The sequence below is a fragment of the Patella vulgata genome, chromosome 1, assembly GCF_932274485.2.
Source record: "Patella vulgata chromosome 1, xgPatVulg1.2, whole genome shotgun sequence".
Taxonomy (NCBI): domain Eukaryota; kingdom Metazoa; phylum Mollusca; class Gastropoda; family Patellidae; genus Patella; species Patella vulgata.
Genome location: NC_065879.2, coordinates 78,778,145 through 78,798,106, shown reverse-complemented (window position 1 = coordinate 78,798,106; position 19,962 = coordinate 78,778,145).

Below are 19,962 nucleotides of genomic sequence, written 5' to 3'. Positions count from 1 at the left end.
CCGAGTTGGTTTTTCTATTTAAAAGAGTACACAACACGAAAGTCTGAATAGGAACAGTGAAACACGTTAGCGTCACATTACCCGTCTGAATGACTACGGACATTTTACATGTTAGCCCCGAAGGTACATCGACTACACCCCTGATGAATGCAGACGGGTTTCACACCAGATTTAAAAATGATAAATAAAAACGGTGACCTCTAGCTCATCACACAGTTTTCGGCAAAGGGGGGATAACTCTGGTACAAACAGGCTTAGAGTTTAAGTCCATATATTTTCCCCGATAACCCTACCTATGTTAGAACAAACGTTATTTGGTGTGGTTGGAAAGGTAATTTTATCGACATTATGAAATCGGTTCTTGGGCGATATTGAAAATGGGATATAATAGTTATTTCCATTGGTTTCCAACTATTTACCGACAAGGAAGCATGAAATAAGCAATAATTTTGTGTTTTTCTTCAGCGCACTCTTTGATTTAAATACAACCTCGCAAATAGCACACACAATATCATTTTGGACTACTAATCTTGTTCTTACGGCGGAGCTTTTTGAAACCAGTGGCTGCCAGGCAGGATACGCCCACATTTAGCAAGAGATGGTTAGAGAACAAGCTAAAAACAAACGCGATTTTTTGTACAGTCAGGGGCAATAATCCAGAAAGTTATTTCCTGAAATGTGCAAATTTTAAAAGGGACTGAGATCTTTGGGATATAAAGATATGTTTTAAGTTTCATCAAAATCGGATAAAAATTGTGATCTCTAGAGGGTCCACAACCTTCGTATATTACACACTTCTACACAATTTGCGTACAAAGAGCAGCCATTTTGTCGGGCAGTTTCATTTCGATTTTCCCGAAATACGAATTCAACCTTCATTATGGTGGAATGGTGATGTATTTAAACGGTTTTTAAAATCGGAAAAAATTATGACCTCTAGAGAATTCGCAAGCTAAAAATGCGACTTTTCGAACAATCAGGGGCCATATTCCAGGAAGTTAAGTTCGGGTATCTGCGATTATAAAAAAGGAACCAAGATGTTAGTGTGTAATGGTGATATATTCACACTTCTTTTTACATCGGATAAAAATTGTGACCTATACAGGGATCATAAGCTAAAAACGATCCGATTTGAGCGAATATCGAAAGGAACCAATATCTTTGGGTTATAAACATGTATTTCGAGTTTCATTGAAATCGGATCAAACTTGTGACCTCTAGAGGGTCCACAACCTTTATTTACCAGATGTTTACACTATTTGCGTACGAGGGGCGGCCATTTTGTCCGGCAGTTTTGGCCTGATTTTCACGAAATTCAAACTCAACAATCATTACGATGTAACGGTGATATATTCGAACGTTTTTTTTTTTAAATCGGGTAATAATTGTGACCTGTAGAGGGGCCACAAGCTAAAAACGCGCTTTTTCGTACAATCAGGGACCATAATTCAGGAAGTTATTATTTGATATGTACGAAAATAGAAAGGCACCAAGATATTTTGGTTATAAACATGCATTTTAAGTTTCACCAAAATCAGATGAAAATTGTGACCTCCAGAGGGTCCAGAACCCTGATACACAGTATTTTGACACTATTTGCGAACGTGGGGCGGCAACCATCCATCCTTAGGGTGTAACGGTGGTATATTCAAACCTTTTTTTTTAAAATCGGATAAAAATTGCGACCTCTATGGCGTCCACAAGCTAAAACACGATTTTTCGTACAATCAGGGGCCCTAATTCAGGAAGTTATAGTCCGATATGTGCGAATATCGAAAGGAACCGGGATCTGTGGGTTATAAACATGCATTTCAAGTTTTATCAAAATCAAATGAAAATTGTTACCCCCAGAGGCTCCACAATCATGATACGCAATATTTTGACACTATTTGCGAACGAGGGGCGGCCATTTTGTCAGCCAGTTTCGGTCCGATTTTTACGAAATTCGAACTCAACCAGCCTTAGGGTTTTTAAATAGGATAAAAATTGTGACCTCTATGGGGTCCACAATCTAAAAACGCGATTTTTCGAACAATCAGGGGCCAGAATTCAGGAAGTTATGGTTTGATATCGAAAGGAACCGAGATCTTTGGGTTATAAACATACATTTCAAGTTTAAACCAAATCGAATACAAATGTGATTTTTCGTACAATCAGGGGCCATAATCCACGAAGTTACAGTCCGATACATGCCAATATCGAAAGGAACAGAGATCTTGGGGTGATCTATATTTCAAGTTTCATTGAAATCGGATAAAAATTGTGACCTGTAAAGTGTTCACAAACAATTGTTTGAAAATGTGGGCGTATAAAAAAGTCTAAGGCTCCATCAGTTCCCATTTTGCGCAAATCTGACCGCAGAAGTATATACAATTCCAAAGAGATCAATTTGTCAAAAAAACTTTTGTCAATTAAGGGCATGGTAAAGTGAAAAATTGTCACAACGCCTGAAATGGGGGGGTGGGGGCCTCAAAAAAAACATTCACAGCACCTTTAGTGCCTTTATTTTGGGGTCTAAACGTGCTTGAGATACTACTGAACAATAAAAAAAGGGATGAAAATAAAAAATAATGACTTTGGAATTTGTAACTTTGGAAAATATGAAGCAAATATACCATTCAGCACTGCACAGCTACAGGGTAAACAACTCAACATGGGAAATCACACAGTCTCACAGAGATACCTGAATCTCTACACCACAACCATCAAGACTTCAAATTTTGAAAACTATCTTTGTTTTAGCACACCACGTCCATATAATTAAACTTCTTTTTTTCAAATATCCTCCATTTTTTTTTCAAGGGACTACTATTTTCAGACTTTTTATATGGAGTACCATCATAAACACAATTTGGATTAAATGTTTCGGGTCTGTATGGAAAATTGTAAATACTGCATCACAATTCCCTTGAAACTGCTTTTGGTTTTCAGCATTTTTTTTATAATGAATACACATTGTTATCATTTGTATTACTTCTTAATTCACCACTTGAAACTTGGTGCCAGGAAGCATAAAGATACACTGACAATTAAACATTGAACATTTTTACTAAGTTTTACAGTAAATTAATTTGTTATAAATTTTATTCAATATTTATTCACACTCAACACATTGTTTAATCTTAGATTGTTCACTAATAGTACACTATTGAATGTGGAAAGGTCCCGCTGAATGATTGATGGGAAAATATGATGTGTTTCAAATGGTACTCCATAGAAATGAATTTGCACCACAAAAATTATATCTAGGTAACAAATTCTATATCAGACCCACAAAATGATTATTATTCTAACATAAATGAGTAATAATCTATCCAAAATTTGGAACACGCCTTTTTGCTAACATTTACCAACACTTGACTACGGCAGTCATGATAGCTTAGATTTTGACAGTTCTGTTTTCATCAATTTACAGAACGGTGCATATGAATAACGTTGATATTAAAAGATGTGACAGTTCTTGCAAATGAAGCGCAATAGTCTATAATATTACGATTTACTACCTGATGTAAGGATAATTGTGGTAGTATAAGTCAAAAAGTATTTACTGCATTTTTATTTACCTTTCTGTCGAATTACCGCTCAAAGGAAGTGTTGCTTGCATCAATGAGTTCATGCATGACTTATTTTTTTAATATCAAATTCAGTAAATGACACATTATTTGTATTTTGATATGAATTAATCGTATTCTGCAGTTGTTTAAATTAAAAAATTAAAAAATTTTATTTAAAATTAACACTTTGCTCATTGATATTAGCATAATGTCAAGGACATACCAGCTATTCGGACACGAAAGCTACCTACGAAACATTGTTTACATTTATACAAAGGCGAAATGTGTTATTACTAAAGGGAATACGACATAATTGTATGTATGGTGATGTAAATGAAACCTTTGCATATCGATACAATGTTCCGCTGGGCGTTGTCAGTTTAACGATTATTCGCAGCACACGTCTAAAGATATGAAGGGTCATTTTCAAGATTGAAATCTCACACTACAAGGGAATAGGAAAGCAACTCGAAAATCTAAGACTCGACTACTGTACTTCATAGATCAGAGTATAAATAGAGAGATAATCGCTGCCCCCAAGTTTTATCGTTTGTCTGTAGGTGTAACCGCGATTGTGCAAGAAAGTAATGAAACTGAAATTTTCGTTTACGTGATAACACACGGATGTACGAATTAAAGGGGTATTGACAGTGAAATAGTGTATTGTGAGTAATAGAGTTTATTTTGGACGTTTATATCCAAGGGCCACTATTCTGTGCTGGTATTGGACTACTATGCAAACAATTAAATATACAAGACAGGGCATATACATATACAAGTTTTGCTATCCGTCACTTTCGGAGGGGCTGCTATGAGAGATGCGACCACTGATAACTTCGATCAAATGGAAGAAAATCTTTTAAAATGCTAAAAATACTACACATTCCATGGCTGTCATTCTTTATCAACAAAATGGTCTGTCCACTTCTAAAAATAATATACCAAGAGGGAATTAATGTGTATCATGATGTGGAGGGATATGAAAACCGCTTGAACGCCCAGTCGTTGTAGAAACCACGAGGAAGTGGACATAAGGACATAAGTTGTTGTAGTACTTGGCTAAGTGGGTAAGATGCTGGCTCGCTAGCCTGGAGGTCGTGTGGTCGATCCCTGCATTGGCCGAGAAAGTTCATCCAGATTTTCCGGCGTGATTGCCCCTTGTCAGTGATGCAAGACGGAGGGCCTGACAAGGACAGCTGTCTAGTCCGTGTATACATTGGAATGCACGTAAAAGGTCCCTTGGCAGTAGGAATTCGATATAAGAGTAGGCGATAGTGCCGCTGCCCGGGCAAAATTCCCCTCATAGCACACTGTATGGTGTATGCCCGTCTTCATTAGCCCAGCATAGAAGCAGAACAATAGGACGTTAAACCCCATTTCATTTCATTTCTTCGTGTTTGTCCTTCTTCACCAAAATTACAGTTTAGGTTCTTTCTAACTTTTATTCTTCAAAATAATACCCCATTTTCTCCTTTAAAAGTGCCAACACCCTTAATTGCTTTACGTCATACATATGTGGTACAATGTTAAGCGGGGACAGGGGGTTTAGCGCGCGTTAGTTACTTTAGAAACAGTCTCTGTTGGTCCCTATTAAGCCATATTCCTGAAGCAATGGCCCGGGGAATTGCTGTATTGAGACTGAAAACTTGAGTCTTTGATGGCGCGTGTCAATTCTCGTCGTCCAATCAAATCTCTCCTGAGTAAAATGTAGGGAATTCTCATGAACAAACCAGGGTGACCTCTTTAAAACAAAATCATAGTGATTGTTAGTGCTGGTTTCAAGAAAAATTCACCCTTGGATTTATCGGGAACAACCATCGATACTCACATAGGTAAATTTCGCCGTCGCTGAAACTCGATAATGGAACGAAAATTCTTTGACTCAAATCTCCGATATAAATTCTATAAACGTGTACCAAATATTACTGCCTACCTTTAAATATCCGATAATGTTTATTCATTTTTATGAAGAAAATCCATGAATTATTTATTTTATCCAAAAGGCAGATATATTTCTATCCAGTTTGTTGAAACACAATACGTAACATGACAGTCCTTCTCTTTGATCTGCTGTGTGGTCCAAAAGATGATAAAAGATTCCACATACGAGGCGATTACCAAATGTTTACATTGTAGCTATTTTGGATAGCCTCGTTTATCACACAATACATTTCGCGCGTTCTGACGTAATGTAGCCACGTTTGTCACAAGACACTTTACGGTAACATATTTCGAGCTCTGGTTAATCCCAATTGATTTTGTTACGTCGTCATAATTTGGGACAGAAATTTGCGCTGAGTATGGCAGTGTTTGACTAGGATTAGGTCTAATCAAACGAAACACTGCGAGGGGTAAGCTATTAAGGGGAGAGGTTCACTAGTCCGCGGGTGCGCTAGTCCGCCACTATAAAAAATACTATATATATGGGTATCAAAACAACCAGCAGGTACGATTGCTGAATGGTATCATGACATCACGGCATTTTAATCTGACAATACGATTAAAAATATCGTAATGTCGCGTATAAAATGAATATTACGAAACGAATGCATTTACCACGATTTTCGTCTTAAGCACCCTTGATATCCTAAATAAAAAAACATTAAATGACAAAATAGCAAATAAATGGCTGAAATCGCCGGATCAAATTATTACTACGATTTTCGTCTTCAGCACCCCTGAAAACCATGGAAAGATATATTCAAAGACAAAACAGTAAATAATGGCCTGTTTTCGAACATACCAAATCAAATTTAAGGAAATGAGTTGGAGAATGTAACCTTAACAATAACTCAAACTATTTCTTCTAACATAAATTATGTAACTTTTTAACTTAAAATTCTTTGAAAGTTATTAATATATTTATTCATGGCGTTATATTGATTCAATTGGATCTTAGTTTGCGTTTTCCTAATCTAAAAACGTTAAATTAAACAAACAAAAATAACCTCCCAAAACTTTTTTAATGTTTTATTAACAAAAGCTGCATTACGATTTTATATTGATGTTTCAACACAGGGGTGTTTTGGGGGTACGCTTTGGGTTAGATAACAAACCTTATCTCTCCACCCTCCGTGTTTCGAGATAAGAAATGGTGCTATTGACATCAACGTAGCACACACGGGAGCGATTTGTAAACAAAATTGACAATATTTTTAATCACATCAACGATTCATTATTGTTATTTATAATACGGACTCGATGACAGCTAGGGGGGGGGGGCAGAACGCGATATGCCCGAAAAAAATTTCGGGTTTACAGAGAGCGCCTGTCTTCCTTGAGAGGCGAAGAGAGCGGAGCTTACCTTGCCCCCCCCCCCCCTCAGGTGGCTGACTCGAATTCCAATCAATCGTTTACAGTCCACAAACGCGTTTTCCTGCTATTCCAGCCTGTGAATACAGCAACTTCAATTTGGTCCAATATAGCCTATAGCCTACCTGGCTGACCGGAATTCCAAACAACCAATCAATCGTCGCTAGGTTCGGGGGTATAACCTCCCGGAGAAAATTTTGAAAATTTAACCACCACAAATGCGTTTTCTGCTATTCTAGCACGTGTAAACTCCAAAAGTATCCAATGGTTTTGTAACCGAAATCCCACTCTGAATTCCAACCATCCAATCAGACTGTTGCAACTGCATTCACAAATAATAATCGATGCCCGAAAAATGTCGCACAAAGTAGAGTGACTCCAGGCAACATTTTTTAATCCATAGTCAACTCTGTACAAATTCGTGGCATTCAATTAAAAGAAAAGTAAAATTAGTGTTATATTAGGGCTCGATAACAGTAAGGGAAGCAAAACTAGAAATGCCCGAAAAAATTTCGGGTTTACAGACAGCGGCGCCGGTTTTCTTCCAGAGGCGAAGAAGCGGAACTGACCTTGTATGGACCCCGCAAGAAAATTTTGGAATATTTGACAGCCGCAAACGCGTTTTCCTGCTATTCCAGCCCGTAAAATTAGTGTTTTATTAGATTTCGGGCACTTTATTTTGCCAAGTAGATGAAATAAATTTTTGTTTTCACTTTACCCGTCTGCCCGAAAAGTCAGCTTGCCCCAAAAGTTAGGCGGGCAGCTGCCCCCCCCCCCGGCTCGTACGACTATGCAATTGCAAACTGTAAAACTAAAATACGTAATTTGAACTGCTGACATAGGCAATTTGTACAGTGAACATTGAAATAATATTGGCAACATTATCCTGATTTCCCTGATTTTGTACAGTCCCATATTTTCTGAACTTTTGAACCCAGTCAAAACTTTCTCCGAAAATTTGATTGCACTACAGTGTATAATTTGTTGGCGAAATAGGCCTCCACGCAAAATGTATTTTAATTGGTTGACCAAGACATGTTTGGGGTGACTGACTACTGTTCCAATAGTTCATGCACAAAGTCGGAAAAATACATTGAAAAAGAACAACTAGAACTCCTAAGGAGTACTGACGTGTTTTGGTATGTCACGTCACGTCACGTCTTGTCACACCATGATTTATTGAGTATAGTAACATCCAATACCTACTAAAGTGGAAAAACTCATTTTGAACTCCTAATAAAACCGTATGGTATAGCAATTGTTAGTAGACATCAGGGTCATTATACATAGAAAGGTCAACGATCCTGGAAAGGTTAGGTCACCATCTAGAAGGTGAAAAGTCGAACAAACTTCAAAGTGAAACCGGAAGTAAACAAAATCGAAATTCAAAAATTGGCTCCCTAAGAATTGTTGCCATTTGGAGTAGGTTCTATACAGAAAAAGGTTTTCGAAAATCAGAATGAAAATGGAGGCTGAATATCGATTTGAATGTTTTTTTGTAAAATCCAATATGGTGGCCAAGCGGTTGAAAATATTATGGAACAAGGTCTTTGAAAATGAAAGATAATATATGCGGCTAACACCACCATATGATATTTTTGTCTATTTTTACAATGAAGAGAACTATTCATGTTCGGGAAAAAAATCGGAAGTCGTAACAAAGTTGTTTAATATGCCCATTTAAAGGCATCGATGTGTTCCTTAATCCTATCAAGTTTCAAATTGATACCTTATATAGTGACGGAGATACGCCATCTTGAATTTCAAAAAATGATGAAGAAAACTTTCACAAATCATTGATGCTAATATTAATCATGCAAAACGTCAGCCAGAGCCCATATGGGATTCGTCCAAAGAATCCAAAAATAAAAAACCCGAAGATCCGTTGAGAAATAACTCGAGATATGAGGAATCTGAGATTATTTTTTTACCCATCCGTAAAACACTTTATATTTAATAAATAGATCCACGGAAGCAACCACGTCTACGTTGGCAGAATGTTTGCACCATGCACAGTTTTTGCACCATGCACAGTTTTGGCTGCACAAACTGACTAAATTCCCTCCAAAATATACTCTTAAAAAAGAGTAGGGGATATTCAAAAACAATACAAAACTGTGGAAATGCACTGCTGTTTTTATTAGAGGTAACCAGTGTATGTTAATAACAGGCTATTGCCTACACATGAACATAAACAAAGAGATACGCTGTCAAATGTGAAAATGGACGTTTTTGATTTTTGTCTTAATAATGAGTAATTGCTCCACCAATTCCCAGACATTCGGCAGTTCGTCGTGGCATGCTCCTAATCAACCATCCAATCACGATTTGGGTCAATCTGACCCTCTCCTCTTGTAGTGCCACGGCCAATTCTAGCAGTGTTGTCGAATAACGTTGATGTCGACTAATACGTCTCCCGATCAAATTAAACGTAACACACTAAATCAAAGATACGCTAAAAAAAGTAAATCTTATGAAAGAATACAGAGCTTTGGGAAGCGTAAATTCCTGGTCCCTATTGCGTATCCGTAACGATTTTGCGTGTGACGTCATCAGTGTGTATTTCTCATACGTGATACGGCACACGGATACGGCAGTACGTATCGAACAGCTTTCATACGGAAAAGGTCCGTATAACATCGTCGTCTTTTTATCAGATTTTTTGCTACTTTTAGACGCTAAAATGTTGTGCCGTAGCGTTTTTATGAATCTATGTGTATCCTAGAACACGAGGGTGCATAATTGATGTGATTTTAATCATGGCAAAGACTGGAATTTAATCATTACTTTTGATGAGCTTTTCGCGGAATTTTCATATTTTTCCTGTCTGTCTGCATGCTTGTTGATCTACGTGTTAAATTTAGGGAGGTGGGATCTTGCAAATCTGTAAAAGGGGTATATTTATAATAAGATTCGACACTAATTTTTTTTTTTAAATAACTCAGCTACTCTAATAACGCTAATGAACCCCTCCCACGTGTGTGGCGCTATTGTTTGTCACACATGCCGCTCAGTGGATCTGTTGGGGCGATAAGGTCTATGAATATACTCTCAAAGCATGTCAAGTGTCCATGACTATTTATCATATCACAACCTGCATAGGTATTTGCATTTCAATATCTCCTACTTATTTTGAAGAGTATATAATAAAAGCACTTACAGAAATAATATAAAACCAAGTACGAGGAATCCAAACCATAAGACAGAATTCGAAGTCCTAAAAAAGGTTATAGGCAAAATAGTGTATTCAAGCAAAATAGTGTAATCAGCAAAACGGACTGCTCCTCGTGTACAAAATACACGACAAACAGTGGTAACAGGTGTCCGGAAGAGTAAGCTTACCCTGCCTGGCGCCACACCCGCCATAGCTGCATCCAAACTACTAGACGAAATCTAAGCAAAATAGCGTGATTGGCCAATGGACTATCAATGGCAGCCTACACCGGTTGTGTTCCCAAAACAAACGGCATAGGCAAAATAGTGTAATACGTGATTATCTGAAAGACCATTGACTTCAACAGGTCTACAAAAAAACCCACAGTATTAATTTTAAATTAATTATTAACCTTTGATATATATATTTTATGACAATATAAGGCTTGTACTTGTTATTAGATACCCCGTCTTCATTCTCCCAGTTCGGAGCAGAACTGTTGGGCGTTAAACTCCATTTCATTCCATTCCGTTATTACATACTATATTGATAATCTAATGTTACATACTTATAATGGGAGCCGCGGTGTCTCAGTGAGTAAGCCACTTGCTAGCTAATCGGGAGTTTTCAGGTTCGCACCTGGTGTTGGTCGAGAAAGTTCCTCAGAACTGTCCGGCATAGGTTCCCTCCCGTTGGCGTGTACGAAAAGGCGCCTTTGACAATTTCGAAATTAAGAGTAGACCGTAGTGCCTGCTCGGCAAAATAGTCGAGTCAGTGTATTAAAGTAGAGTCTTAACCCCATTTCGTCCTCATAGTGCTCTTTACAAACTTGGCATTATGGGTTACAGCTGAGCCTATTAGTATTGGATACTAGGTGCGCTTAAAATCCAGATTAGTATTCCGGGTTACAGCGGTGGCTGTTAATACTGGATACTAGGTGTGCTCAGATGTTAACGTAATCCATGTACAAGTTTAGTTTTAAAAATGCCTGGCAAGATCCATTTTGAGAATGATCATATGACCCATCATGATGTGAAGAAGTAACTTTAGGCGGTGTAGCAACTTGACCATGTTGTTGGTCCATTTCCTTATTATGTGAAGAAGTAACTTGAGGCGGTGTAACAACTTGGCCATGTTTATGGTCCATTTCCTCATTATGGGCAGCAGAATATTTCGGATATATACCTTTCAGGAAAGGTGTTACAACTATATCAGACTCGGGGGGGGGGGGGGCGAATGGTTAGCACGTGCGCGCGCTGTATCATAAGGCCTGTCATTGTGTCAACTAGCGTGGTTTCGAATCCCCGGTTGTACGTGACAAGGAGTAGGGTTGCCTGTCCAACCTCGTGGATTTTCTCCGGGTTCTCAGGTTTCCTCCCACTGCTAAAGATCCCTATACGCACAAGCGAATTATTGAAATAAAATTAAACCATATGTTAGTCCTGAAATGACCTAGTCTGTGTCGAGTGGACGTTAAACCTCATTTCTCTCTATATATTAGACTCAGCTAGTTTGAGGACTTCTGAAGTCCATCGTTTAACTAAGTCAACGCACAACCCTTTGCTTCTAATTTGATTTTGGTCCAGAACTAAAGAATACCTTTTCTGCTCCATTGGTTTTCATCGATATTTCAAAGACACAATTTCTTCCCCCTTTTTTTTCAATAGTATTTTATTTTCCTTAGCCGATCCAATAGGAATACGCTGATTCAAAGTGAGACAACATGGTCTTTGTATGGCTTCTCCTTAGATGTGGTACCATGCCGTTGATGTTTAGATACTTTTGGGATATTCCATCTAGAATTAAAATTTTTAAAAAATCCGTCCTAAATCAGCTCCTATTCGGGGCTCACACCAATTACTGCTTTTTAATGTAATGTAATGTGTTAAAGGGTCAAACTTATTGTCCTTAGTACACTATTGCAATCGTACGAAGTTTGCTCATATCCGGGATATGTACCACATTCTATGGCCAACAATGAAGGAAAAAAAGCAACCATGGATTGGATACCAAGCCTCATCAAAGAGACTAGTTTTGCTTGAGCGGGTTTACAGCTGCTACCAGTGAGCGCGGGCGAATGATTTGGTGAAGAAACGGAGAAAGCTGGCTTACACTGAATGAAAGTAGTTGGTCATTTTAAAGAGAATCAGAGATTTACAATAGAGAAAATTCACAAACTTTGACTTTTGATTTCAGAGAGGTGACATAGATTTTATTCCTTATATCGATAGAGGGTGTTGAGCTGTGCATAAAACCATTTCGATATTTTGACCTACCCCGCATTCATAGAAAATAGACCTAACCTTCGCAGGTGTATACCATTGTATGGGAGATTGAGCCATGTAACAATACATCCTGCCAATGTATCCTGCAAACTGGGAATGGAATGGGACTTAGTCTAACGCTTCGTCAACACAATTGTTTGCTTCGGTCATTTTATGTCGATGGTTAAGTGTACAAAGTGTCTCAAAGATAAATTCCCGTACGACATGTTGGCAATTCTCTGGCCAGTACATTTTCATTTAATTCATCATCCAATTTCTCCTTTCATGCCTTTCGGAGCAATAAACAGTTTTCCGTTGCCGAATTGCGCGATTCCTTAAAGCGAGCCCGTGATACTGCAACTTGTCCAGAATTCATCACAAAAAGCGCACCTTATAATCTCCGAAACACAAACCTACCTGAATATAAATGTAAAACAAATATTTACTATAATTCTTTAATACCATCGTCAATTAGAGAATGGAACAAATTAAGTGCAGACACAAAAAATTCATTATCTCTAAATATTTTAAATTCGAAACTAATGGCTCTATATTCAACACCACCAAAACATTTTCGTTTGGATCCTGCACAAACCAAATCATTCATTCTAAACTGCGTCTCTCTTGCAGCAATCTAAAAGGACATAAATTTTTACGTCACATTTCTGACAATCCATCCTGTAAATGTGGACATCAATTTGAAGACACTGAACATTTTTTTATTGAATTGCTCCTTATATTCAGACGCCCGAAATAAAACAATAAATAATTTATCGACTATTCATTGAAACACTACTGTTCTATTGCACGGAATTGACGACGTGGAAAACTCACTCAATATTTTTAAAACTGTCCACTCGTTTTTCGAAATCACCAGACGGTTCCAGGGACAACTATAAACACTCATTGTAAATATATTTTCACTATAATCATACCTGCGCGTGTACATTGATTATCTATTTCTAAAATGTAAATACATGTATCTATATCTGACAGGGAGAGGGGTTTAATATAGGCTATGCCTGTTCCCCAATCCCTATTCAGATACAAATCTAATAAAATATTGCTTATAAAAAAAAAAAATTATCACCAGATTTTAAAACATTTACCGTTCTCTACACTTTTAATTTTATTAGATCTGTTTAACAAAATTTGGGTTGATGGGAAGTTTCCTCCATCGTGGCATGAGGCCACAATATGTCCTATCCCTAAACTAGGAAAAGATCATACGAATGCCACCAATTATCTTCCGATCGCTTTAACTGGCTGTATTTGCAAGACCAATGTAGATTTGGGTCCCAAAGGAGCACTACTGATCAACTCGTTAGGTTCGAAACGTTCGTCACATAAGTTTTCATCCAGAAACGACTTTATTTCAAAGTTCATAGAAGATAGATAGTTTAACGTACGCCTGGGGTCAATTTTCTGTGCACATCTCCTCAGGAAAAGGGAGTTACCCAGGGAAGATTATTATCTCACACATTATTTTCTATCAAATTTATACGATACCAGTGTGCCTTAAACGTGGGGTCGACGACTTTCTTTATCTTGATGACTTTCAGATGTGTTACGGATAGACAAATATGCAGCTTTATTTGAATTCTATTCAACGATAAGCAACTGAAAATAGATTTTGATTTTCGAAATCCGAGACTGTTTGTATGCACTTTTGTCAAAGAAGAGGTTCAGGAAATTGCCCTCAAAAAGAAATGTCTGAATTAAGAGTTTTATCAAACACTAACTGGAGAAGGTCTTTCTCAGATTATATCGAGCTTTAATAGGATCTTAACTCGATTATGGGTGTATTGCCTCAAGGGAAATGTCTGAAAGCCCTTAACATATTGAGAGTCTTATCAAACACTGACTGGGGAGTAGACCGTAAGGTCCTGCTCAGATTATATCGAGCATTAATAAGATCTAAACTCGATTATGGGTGTATTGTGTATGGGTCAGCCCGCGAGTCCTATCTCAAAGGACTTAAATTCAGTTTAAGAGCATTACGTACATCTCCAGTGGACAGTTTATACGCTCTCATTGCGTTATTGGACAGGGTGTATTGGTCAGACCGCTAGTGTTATCTCAAAGAGCTTAACAACATGCACAACCAAGGATTTCGATTCAGTTTAGGAGTATCTTACATCTCCAGTGGACCGTTTATACACCCTCAGACGTGATAAGCTAGCACTGCAGTACGCTATGAAAATTGCATCTCTGACTATTCATATATCATATAACACCATATTTAGACCCTACTATGAACAATTATATCTGTTAAAATTAAAGTTATTCCAACTTTTGGTATTCGCATTCAACGACTTTTGTCAGAGGCTGGTATTGCGAATACTCCTTTCTTTAGGACTCCATCCTAGACTATATCTCCTCCAAAGATCGAAATCGATCATACTCAAGATAAAAAGAGAGATAACAGCTTCACGGTGTTCCAATCCCGCTTTAGAGTAATAAGGTCTAAGTACGGTGATCATATACTCCTATTTACACAGATCTGTGCGTTTTCATCCTGCTGCGTCCATTTGTACAGCTGAGCTCCGGGCAATTCTTTAAGTTTTGGAGTCTTTTCTGATGCTTTGTCAAGTTTACAAGCCAAACAATACACAATAAACAGCTTGATCTGTCATAAGTAGCAGATATTTATCATCTGCTACTATCATACGAGTTGAACAACAAAGACATTGCCCTTTGCTGGATCCCCAGTCATACTGATGTCAAAGGGAATGATATTTTACATGCACGCCATTGTGTAGACTAGAACGACTAGACAGCTGTCCTTGTCAGGTCCCCGTCCTGCATCACTGCCTTTGGGGAGCCACGCCGGAAAAACTGGATGAACTTTCTCGGCCAATACAGGGATCAAACACGCGATCTCCAGGCTCGCTACACGTGACCTCCAGGCTAGCGACCCAGCGTCCCACCTACCCACCGTGACTCCCAAATATTATTAATACAGAAAAGGTAATCATCAATCTGATTAAAATACAGATCTATATTTCGTTTCGTTTTTTTTATACTTTCGATGACCTACACTTCATGAAGATCTGACCGGTTGTAGCGATAGGTCGCGTCAGAGGTCATACGAGCGGCTTTTGACCCTATGACTTCAGACATTTGTTTAACCAATCTGCATTACCCACAGTTCCGTGAAAAACACGCCCAAAGCTCGCCGTAACAGACCGTTTCATTGGCTAATCTCTCACACCATTCAGAACATATCAATGATAACAACTCTTTCAGATCCTAGTGTAGTAAAGACAAGTAAAACGAAATTTTGAACTATAAAACGAAACGAAATAGGATCTGTTTTAATCAGATTGGGTAATCATGAAAATTTAAAACAAAATATAACATTGGCAGATCTTAATGTAATGGAGGCCATCGAAAGTATAAAAAACGAAACACATTATAGATCTATAATTTATAATGGAGATGGAATATCACAAAATAAAGAACATATTTTGGATCCCAAGGGTAAGTGGGTTGTGAAGATTACAATCTAAACAGAGACAGTCTTTCTACAAGAAAACTTATTATTAGCACCTAAAAAAATCTCATAGCCATTATCATCGATAGGATTGCTTAAATACAACAATGCGATATCACCTCGGTGCAAGCTGACGTAAAATACAACTAACTAACAACAGCTGTGGTATTGGCTTTGAATTTGAAATTTCCAGAAACTAGCCAGTAAACTTGGTATAAATATGGTTGTGCAGGTCTTTGTATCACTACTCCACCAACTCCTGAAATAAAATGAGATAGGGTTTAACGTCCGCTTAATACAAACTAGGCTATTTCAAGACAACCATATGGTACATCTTTATCTCGGCCGTCCAACTCACTCAATGGTCAAAGATTGGCAAAGACATAATACCAGAATTTTGACAGCAAACTAGCAATTTACCGTCGGTCAGACATGGAAGCGAAACGTCTGGTGATCGTCTAGGTTTGGCTCTGGTGTATTTTATTGTAATTCTCTAGTGGCTAGAATTTCACTTCAACTTCACTCATTGTGTACGTATTTTCATCAGCAGCTGAAACAGCTTCTTATAGATACAACTTTATATGACAAAACCACAGGATACGTGGTTACAAGCGACTACATAAAAATAACATGTCCCTCAGTCGGTCTTGACCGCATCCAGATGGTGTATGGTCTCTAAAGAATCTACATGGAGTTAAATTTATAGAGCTCGAGTCTTGCTGTTTATTATGGAAGACCAACCAGCTCTTTATTCCGTGTTCTTAATTCTTAGTCCTTCATTCATAGCCCTTAAAACTTAATTCCACATTTGTTGTCGTATTTTGACATGTGTACACTAAAATTAACATTTGTATTTTAAAATAATATTTGTTTTACAAATCAGACATTTGTCATATCAGATGTGTAAAATGTATTTTTGTTTAATTTAATTTTATTTTAATATAAAGATAAAATTTATTTTAGTAAAACAAAAAATAATCTACATTTACATTTCATCATAGACATACAACAGAAAAACAAATCTCGAACAACACATTTCTAAATACAAATCTTCAAATACAAATCTTGCAAAACATTTCTTCAATAACATTTCTCCAAAAACATTTCTCGAAATTCACCGAACCGGAACATTATGACATGAGCGGAAATCAACCTGACATACATTAAGTCACCATACAACAAAGGAGAAATGAGCAAACATATTATATACTATTAAAATTTTATAAAATTGGGGCAATCTGTATTATAACAGATGGCCGGAGATCTTTGACCTGTCTTTTGCCCATTAACGTAATAGCATGTAATTAGCCGATTTTAATCTGCAAGGTACCCAATTAGTTCAAATCTAGCTGTCGCCCATTTGCAGGTAACGACTTCAATACATTAAGCAGAACATATTCAGAAAACTTAAATAACCTCTATAGACATATAGTAGCAGAGTTAAACAAATCACACATGTACACATTGAATTGCAAGCTTTAGAAACTTTGACATTTGTAAATAGACCTCACTTAGTGTAAAACATTTTCGTCAGATTTAATACCAAATATAGGTTTTAACGTTTTTGTTTTCAGTAAAGTCATTGATATTAAAATGTTGGACATTGTACAGCCAACATGTTTTGTTTGACGTATTGTACGAGAAAATTGAGCAGGCGTTCATGAAGTCACATTCTACACCACACTTTATCCTCGTAATTTCAGTGATGCTGAATTTAGCCAAGGTAGCGGAGTACATGTTTCCCTTACTTCGCCAAATACTGCTCTTGATACCATCTGAAAAAAAATAATAATAATTTGGTTTTTACACACCGATAGTGCAACATGGTCGTATATCATCACCACCCACGCTCCTCCTGTCGTCTTATAATTGATTATGTTCATGAGACGAGGAATCCTATTGCTTTTCAACGATTACAGATAATTTTTCTCAGAGTTATTGTCCTTGAGCAATTTGAAAAGCTTATGAGTGTAATAGAGCCTAAAGTTTACCACTGCGTAACAAGGATTTTTCAAGTATATGAGTGACTTAGTAATCGTAAAATCACATTCCAATACATGTATAACTGGGTATTTAGTGGCAGCTGTGCAGGTACTAGGATATGGCATGGAATTTGGGAACCGAGTTTCATTTGTACAGGAGTGGGTTAAAGGTTTCTAAGTGTTTTCCCCACAGAATTACCCTATAATGTTCGCGAACGAGTCCTTTAAAGTTTAAACTGATACCATGTACATACCGTCCATTTGCTGTTCAAATTCGCCATCACAGTGAAAGTCGCCATCAAATGTAGGATGAAAAGATGGGCGCTTGCAGTGACAGGCACGGCTTCTCTTTGTTAAACGACCTGAAGTAACTCCGATCGTCCAACTATTCCACTCCTGCCAATTGCTGAATTCACAACCGTAAACGTCTAGAATGAAAAAGAAATGAAATGAAACAGCCTACTGTTCTGAATCAACCGGGATAAAAACAGCGGCAGCGACGTTTCCGTCTATTCTTCATCAAACTCAAACAAACTGATGAGGGTTCTTTTATACCAACGTTACAAGGGATCTCTATTTCTTTCCTAGCAGTGTGACAGTCCATGCAAGACATTCTGTCCTACACCACTGACTAATATATTGATGACATATGCTGCATTAATATTCAAACGGGGTTTAATGTCCTACTGGATTAATGAGGACGGATATATGTCATACAGTGTGCTATGAGGGATATTTTGCTGGACAGCGATTCTGCGGCCTATTATTATATCGAATTCCAACTACCAAGGAATCTTTTACGTGCACGCCAATGCGTACACGGAAATGTAGTGAAATATCCTGTGAACACAATCATTTTAAGACTGGCATATCATTTCATTCAGACTGACATATCTTGCAATAAGACTGGCATATCATTTCATTAATGTTCCCGAAATGCTCATATCCACTCAACAGTAGGTCCATTTCATAAAAGAATGTTCGGTCGATATGGATTTCATATGAATATTCTGCGTTAGGGCCCTTTGTTGGGTGAATATGAACTTTACAGGAGTATTCGGAGGTCGAACTTATTTTACACTTAGCCGATGATGTTGTGCTATATGGCGTTCACAGTTTAAACGTAAACAAGGGGATAACCCCCATTGATTTTCTTGATACAGCATCTGATGATCTTCCTTAGTTCCAAATAAACAATCTCACCACGTGATGCGTGCTTAAACAAACTTACCTATTTTCCACATAGCAGATAATGAGCTATGTATCATCATCCGTTCGACAATAGCATCATTATCCATGTTGTCCATAGCAGCAAAGACATCCTGGCGAAGAACTTGTCCAGTTCCAACTTCTAGTCTATTGGTTGTATTTTCCCAGCTTATCCATACATCTTCATAACGTGAACACCCTAGAGGATTCATGTCGACTGTAACAGTAGTAGGGCTACTTTCTGTATTGTTGGACAGGACCTTCTGTATAGTTGTACACCGGTTAGAACAGTCACCTAAAGCAACTTTATAAAATACATGAGCCAAATTGGTGGTGAAGATTATATCAACACGTCCACAAGTTTCTATTGAAAATAAAGCAGATGAAACACCAACCACATCCCAATAGATTGTTGTATTCTGTAGATTTTCCTTGGTAGCAAATGTCAAGTAATCAGCTGAAATCATATCCAAAAGTAAAAAAAATAGTATCCCAATTCTGATGATACGGACACAGGTCATCATTAATTTCTACGCTGGTTACCAACGAATTGTGTGCCAATGTTATATTTACTCTTTCACTCCTTTCCCCCCCCCCCCCCCATAGGAATGCTGATTTTGGCGTAGAGTCGAAGAAAAGGGTTTGAATGAACATTTTCTGTCATGTTTTGGTGAATATTCAGGATTCTGAGGCGGAAGGATAAGAGAGTTAACGGACCTAGAAATTGTCACAAATGGGACGCAATGCATAAAAAACGTAATATTAATGTACATAAATTGATTTACATTCAATCGTTTCCGTTTTTACTATAATTTCAAATCAGTTATGTTAGGCGAAAAACGCGAATGGCAATCTCTAGCGTCTGGTTATATACACCGGTAGTGTTTATCGCGCATGCTCTACAGATAAGAATATGCCGTCACCGTTTGATATGACTTGTGGGATATGTCCAGCCTCGTTCTTCGAGTCCCTTGTTACAAATGGCGCTGAA